The sequence below is a fragment of the Volvox carteri genome, assembly GCF_000143455.1.
Source record: "Volvox carteri f. nagariensis unplaced genomic scaffold VOLCAscaffold_18, whole genome shotgun sequence".
NCBI classification, from domain to species: Eukaryota; Viridiplantae; Chlorophyta; class Chlorophyceae; order Chlamydomonadales; family Volvocaceae; genus Volvox; species Volvox carteri.
The window spans coordinates 1975359-1983102 of NW_003307561.1; positions in this window are offsets into that span (position 1 = coordinate 1975359).

Below are 7744 nucleotides of genomic sequence, written 5' to 3' on the forward strand. Positions count from 1 at the left end.
CGTTGCCGAGATGCTATGGGCCTTGTGTGAAGTGTGCAGATGAACTTGGTACTCGTTGGGATACGGCCCGAGGGGGCGTGTTGAGGAAACGGTCCTCTCCCAACTCGTGTGGTTGTCGACCAGGGGATTTGACCCCGGGTCTGCGCCTGACTAATGGGGAAGACTTACCCCAGAACTTTATGGGGCTACCGATGCATATCCGGTAGCTAAGTGATAGACATTAGGGCACCGTCTGGACGGCGCAGTGAGATCGCGGAATGTACGTGCAGTTAGATCGCGGAATGTACGAGTTTTCCGCTAGCGCCGGTATTTAGGGCGGTGACTGCGCCTATTAGTTTATCTCACAACGATCGGTATTCCTACCAGGAATCTCCTCAAGTCCTGCCGAACGCTAACAATACTCTTTACATTACTTGTAACAGTTTATCGTGCTAAATATCTTCGCCACCGGCAATCCTTCCGGAATAACAATCAGCGTTAGCCGTCACCGTCGCCAATTCTTCAATACTGGGTACCTAGTTCCCGCCATTTCCACATCAGGCTGATTGATTCCTTGCCCATTCGCACTGCTGGAAGGTCCAGCCCCAGCCGGCGCCCCCTCGCCACCCAAGTGCGGCGATCCCTCGCCGACGGTGCTACCTGGTATCCCTTCGCCAGCCCTAGGCAGCGATCCCTCACCAGGCAAACTAGTGCGAAAATCCTCCTCCTCGTCGGCATCGGACTCATAATCGGAGTCCCCGGCATTACGCCGCCGGCCGACATGAGATTCATCGAAACGAACGTTAGAAACTACGGCAATAATGCCGTCCTCGTATAGTACACGATACTGTCCACCGTTCCCGTATCCGACAAGTATTCCACGCCTGCTCACCGGGTCGAACTTGTCACGCTTGACGTCGGGTACGTGGACGTAGGCAACGCATCCAAAGACTCGCAGGTGACTGACGTTCGGACGAACGTTAAAGAAAGCTTCGTACGGAGTGACGGTTGACCCAGCAGTTGGCGACACATTCCTAAGATAGTTGGCTGTCGCTAACGCCTCCGCCCATAATGATTTAGGCAGTCCAGACTCAACTAGCATAGCCCTAGTCTTGTCCAAAAGAGTGCGATTTAAACGTTCTGCAGCTCCGTTCTGCTCAGGGGTGTAGCCTACCGTAGTTCCGTGTAGAATACCCCTGGAAGCGAAATAGGCCTTCGTGCGAGTATTAACGAACTCCCCGCCACGATCTGTACGCACCTCCTTAACCTGCCTGCCAGTGGCGCGGTCCAGTTCCGCTATCATTACCACCATCTTCTGGTAGACCTCCTCCTTGGTCGCTGTAAACGCAACAGCTGAAAGACCAGTATGGTCGTCAAGCAGGGTTGTCACGTAACGCGAACCACTAGGCGAAGGTTCAGGCATAGGCCCACACACATCCATGTGAATGAGCACGAGAGGCTGCGCTGCCTTATGCCCAGATAACGGAAAAGGACCACGTGTATGTTTAGCAAGGACGCAAGTCTCACACACACACGTGCTGGCTGATTGTATGCTGTGTCGGTCAACATCAAATCCAGCTACCATATTATGACGCAGCAACGTCTCAAGGTTGCTGTATCCCAAGTGGCCATACCTTCGGTGCCAAAGTGCTGCACGTTCAGCTCCGATACCCACGGCAGCACACACTGCATCACCACCAGAAGGTATCCTGTTGTCTTCACGCTGCGTCCTCTTCAGAGCTCCCGTACCTCCACTGCTGTAGCAGACGGGATACAAGTCTCCATCCCGCTTTCCAGTCAGCACCAACTGGTTCTGTACGTATACTTTCGCCTGTCCGCCGCCGAAGACCACACTGCCTCCACGATCATCAATGATGCGTACCGATATGATTTTGGCGGTGGCCTCCTCGTCGACTTAGAGCTTCTTGAAAGTGATGGCCTGTTTATCGTTGACGTTAGACCGAATCGTAAGCGTGCCAACTTCAGTCGGTCGAAGAGATTGTCCCTTGATGCCCATGATGTTGAAGCGCTCCCACGGCTCCAACAACCGCACGTTGAAAAATTCTGAGCGGTCATACGTTATGTGGTGAGTGGCGGCTGAGTCCAGAAACCATTCCGTCGGACGATTGCTGTTGTATGCCACGAATGCTACCTGCCGCGGAACTCCTGGCCCCCTAGCTGATCCACCGGATCCTGGCTTGCTGCCGCTAGCTCCGCTGCCACTACCTCCGTTACCACTGTTGCTGTAGCCACCCTTGTAGCCAGAATTTGACGACTGCTTCAGCGCCTTAAGCTGCCTGCAGTCCTTAACCACGTGCCCAGGCTTATTACAGTTGTAGCAGATGAGCTGTTTCCGACTGTGTCCCGAGCTGTTGTTAGCCGGCCCCCGGCTACCATAACCAGAAGTAGAAGCGCCGAACGTCGAACCGCCGACAGACGTGAAGGCTGCCGACTCGGTAGGCTTGCCCGACCCACCGTTAGCCGTCTCGATAGAGAGAAGCTTTGCTGTGACGCTCGCCATGTCCAAATCGCCGTCGCGCATTAGTAATGTAGTCGTCACCACGCTGTACCGACTGGGTAGACCGACTAGGACGGTGTACGCCAGCTCGGAGTGTTGGAAATGACCGACACTCATATACCAGTGAATGGTAGCCACAGTAATAGGACCCAACGGGGGTCCGGCGCTTTGCTGGTCTTAACAGGTTATGAGCCCCGAATGGCGCATTGCGCTGCCGAGAGGTCGCCGGATCGATACCCACTGGCTGTTGACCAGAGAATGGGAGACCGGGATGAGGCACGGGAAGGCCCGTAGCGAGAGAGTGTCGCTCACGGGGGGGTGTTGGAAATGACCGACACTCATATACCAGTGAATGGTAGCCACAGTAATAGGACCCAACGGGGGTCCGGCGCTTTGCTGGTCTTAACACGGAGTCGTTAACTACGTGGCCGACTCCCAATAAATCTGTTTGCAGCTGCCTTGCACGCGCAAAGTACATCGGAAGAGGTTCGCCGTCGACCATCTTAAAACGGCTGAATTCTTGACGTAGAGACACCTTGCGGGCGTTGTTGTTGGCAGCAAACATAGATCCCAAGGCGTCCCAGGCCTTCTTCGCGTTGGCAGCACCGGTAACCATCGGCAAATGATGATCCTTGACGTTCTTGATGAGCAGATTGATGACCTTCCGTGATTGTCGAATCTGCTCCTCGTTGCACGGCTCGGCGAGCAGGGATTGCTCAAGCCCAAGCTCCATGCACATCGCGCTAAACCTGATTTGCCAGGTGGAGTAGTTGTGGAGGTCCAGCGGCTCATCAAGCTTATCCTTGACCATTGTCGATAAGGGATAGAAATAACAATCGGACGATAGCTGTCGGCGCTACTCGGGGCTCATAACCTATTGAAGAATTGGCGACGGTGACGGCTAACGCTGATTGTTATTCCGGAAGGATTGCCGGTGGTGAAGATATTTAGCACGATAAACTGTTACAAGTAATGTAAAGAGTATTATTAGCGTTCGGCAGGACTTGAGGAGATTCCTATGAGGAATACCGATCGTAGTGAGAAACAAATAAGCGCAGTCACCGCCCTAAATACCGGCGCTAGCGGAAAACTCGTACATTCCGCAATCTCACTGCGCCGTCCTGACGGTGCCCTAATGTCTATCACTTAGCATCTAGATATGCATCGGTAGCCCCATAACGTTCTGGGGTAAGTTTTCCCCACTATATGCGGAGACCCGGGGTCATATCCCCTGGTCGCCAATCTCACGAGTTGGGAAAGGACCGTTTCCTCAACAGGTATCCAGTGAGAGAGTGCGTAAACACCCTGGCGAGTGGTGGCGAAACGAGCCTGGTCGCACTGTTACTGGTCGAGTTAATGCTGCTTTCTCTGCTGTTATTCCTGAACCTAATTCGTTTGCGGAAGCCATTGCAAGTCCACAAGCAGACGACTGGCGGCGTGCGATGGACGACGAGATCGCCGCCCAGATGGCTAATAGTACTTGGGAGCTGAAGAAGCCACCTCCTGGTACTCGTTTGTTGCCGTGTCGTTGGGTGTATAAGGTTAAGTACAGCGATGACGGCAGCGTGGAACGTTTCAAAGCGTGTTTAGTTGCAAAGGGTTTCGAACAACGTGAGGGGATTGATTATGGGGAGTTGTTTGCCCCTACCTCTCGTGGTTCATCGTTACGTGCTCTATTAGCAGTTGCCGCAGCCGTGTGCAACCTTGGAGAAGCGAAGGTGTTTGGGGGCATGGAAACTAGGAGGGAGAAGTCGGGTGAGATAGTGTTGTCACAGCATAGGTATATTGTGCAGCTATTGGAGCGTCATAAGTTGTTTGATGCCAAGCCGAGGATGCCAACCCCTTTGCCTCCGGGTTTTAGGTACACTCCTAAGGGGGACGGAGAAAAGCTGCTGGACAATCCCACGGAGTATAGGGCTTTGGTGGGGGAGTTGAATTACCTAGCGACGAACATGCGACCTGACATTTCGTATGCATTGAGTGTTTTGTCCCGGCATATGGCCGCACCCACGAAGAGTGCTATGAACTTAGCAATTGGCGTTCTGCGTCACCTGGTGGGTACTCGCGAACTAGGATTGCGTTTTGGGGGTGTTGGTGACATTGAGATGTCCGGGTATAGCGATTCTGACTGGGCAGGAGACCCAGTTACGCGGCGTTCTACTTCCGGCTACGTTTTCACTCTTAATGGGGCTGCGATTAGCTGGAGCAGTCAACTTCAATGTCCTGTGGCGGCTTCATCGGTGGAGGCCGAGTATCAAGCGACAGCGGCAGCTGTTCGTGAGGCTTTGTGGCTTCACAAGCTGATGGTTGATTTGGGTTTACCTGAGAGCGCTATCAAGATTTAAATAGATTCCCCGGGGGCGCTTAGCTTAGGAAATAACCCAATTACGTCTGCTCGGTCGAAGCACATCGACGTACAGCAGCGTACATAGTGCGTGAGAGGGTGAATAGCGGGGAGGTGCAGTTGGAATACTGCCCTACGGAGTGGATGGTTGCGGATTTGCTCACGAAGGCTCTGGGCGAGATGAAATTCAAACGTTGCCGTGATGCAATGGGCCTTGTGTGAAGTGTGCTGATGAATTTGGTACTCGTTGGGATACGGCCCGAGAGGGCGTGATGAGGAAACAGTCCTCTCCCAACTAGTGTGGTTGTCGACCAGGGGATTTGACCCCGGGTCTGCGCCTGACTAATGGGGAAGACTTACCCCAGAACCTTATGGGGCTACCGATGCATATCCGGTAGCTAAGTGATAGACATTTGGGCACTGTCAGGACGGTGCAGTGAGATCGCGGAATGTATGTGCAGTTAAATCGCGGAATGTACGACTTTTCCGCTAGCGCCAGTATTTAGGGCGGTGACTGCGCTTATTTGTTTATCTCACAACGATCGGTATTCCTCAAAGGAATCTCCTCAAGTCCTGCCGAACGCTAATGATACTCTTTACATAACTTGTAACAATTTATCATGCTAAATATCTTCACCGCCGGCAATTCTTCCGAGATAACAATCAGCGTTAGTCGTCACCGTCACCAATTCTCCAATAATCTTTACATGCTTTATTAGTAGTTGCCTCAGCCTGGAACATGACGGTGCATCAGCTCAATGTATCTACTGCGTTTTTGAACGGTGAGCTGAAGGAGGAGTTGTGGATGGAGCAACCGCCTGGTTATGCATCCAGTGACCGATCCCTTGCATGCAAGCTGCAGAAGTCTATTTACGGTTTGAAGCAGGCACCCCGTTGCTGGTATGAAAAACTATCAGCAGAGTTCGCCAAGCTGGGTCTTTATCCTTCTAAGTCTGATCCCGCGATGTTCGTTAAGACGGACGTGCGTGGGGTTGTTATTGCTTTGGTGCATGTAGATGATACCATTGTTGCATCGGAAGACCCGGAAATGGTCCGGGCAATTCAAGCTGCAATTGTGAAGGTCTTCAAGGTGCGCGACATTGGAGAAGCGAAGGTGTTTTGGATCATGGAAATTAGGAGGGAGAAGTCGGGTGAGATAGTGTTGTCACAGCATAGGTATATTGAGCAGCTATTGGAGCGTCATAAGTTGGTTGACGCCAAGCCGAGGTCTACCCCTTTGCCTCCGGGCTTTAGGTACACTCCTACAGGGGACGGAGAAAAGCTCAATCCCACAATATGTACTTTGCGTGTGCGAGGCAGCTGCAAACGGACTTATTGGGTGTCGGCCACGTAATCAAGGACTCCGAGCTGGCATCCTAGTTGGTCTACCCAATCGGTACAGCGTGGTGACGACAACACTACTGATGTGTGATGGCGTTTTGGACATGGTGAACGTCCCTGTTAAGAATATGAAGGCAAGGAGACTGGTCGCGATATATGGGTTACAGTCTGTGGGTTAGTGGTGAACGGCAAGAAGACTTTAGGAGATTCCTGTTAAAGAATACCGATCCATCCAAAGATGAGATACCAAGACTTGCATAACTCGTGTCTTATATATCAGTATCAATGGAACTAGCCTGGACACAAGGAAACATCCGAGACATGCAGCCGAGAGAACCGAGGCACGATTGAGGCAAGGTCGAGGCATGGCCGTGCCTCGGCCGAGAGTCAGTGTCTATCACCATGCACTTACGTTAGGATAGGACCGCCTTTCAACACGCCCCCTCGGGACATATCCCAACACACAGACCCTGTCAACTCGCAATGGCTTCCGCAAACGAATTAGGTTCAGGAATAACAGAAGAGAAAGCAGCATTAACACGACCAGTAACAGTGCGACCAGGCTCGTTTCGCCACCACTCGCCAGGGTGTTTACGCACTCACTCACTGGATACCTATTGAGGAAACGGTCCTTTCCCAACTCGTGAGATTGGCGACCAGGGGATTTGACCCCGGGTCTGCGCCTGACTAATGGGGAAGACTTAACCCAGAACGTTATGGGGCTACTGATGCATATCTAGATGCTAAGTGATAGACATTAGGGCACCGTCAGGACGGCGCAGTGAGATTGCGGAATGTACGAGTTTTCCGCTAGCGCCGGTATTTAGGGCGGTGACTGCGCTTATTTGTTTATCTCACTACGATCGGTATTCCTCATAGGAATCTCCTCAAGTCCTGCCGAACGCTAATAATACTCTTTACATTACTTGTAACATTTTATCGTGCTAAATATCTTCACCACCGGCAATCCTTCCGGAATAACAATCAGCGTTAGCCGTCACCGTCGCCAATTCTTCAATAGGTTATGAGCCCCGAGTAGCGCCGACAGCTATCGTCCGATTGTTATTTCTATCCCTTATCGACAATGGTCAAGGATAAGCTTGATGAGCCGCTGGACCTCCACAACTACTCCTGGTCTGGGTTGACACTACTGCAATTAGCGGTTTAAGGTCCAGGGTTCGATTCCTGGGGAGACCCCCGAATTAGTCGGGAGCGCGAGATTATGGCTAGCTGCTGAGATGTGGAGTTGAGGTCACAGTTGATGGACCAGATTCGCACGTTGGATTGGTGGCGATTGCCGAACCCTCCGTCTCTTCGGGTGTTCGGGTGAATGGATGAGGAGGGGTCCCCGAAGGCTGGATCCGCCGCCTTGGACTTACAGTTCGTATGGCGAAGTACAGTGTGGTAGTGGTGGATGGTGCTATAAGGTGATAAATGATCTAGAACTGACAATGTGATAAAGCGGCCCAGAAGCTTCCCACTCTGTAACATTACATTACATTACATTACATTACATTACATTACATTACATTACATTACATTACATTACATTACATTACATT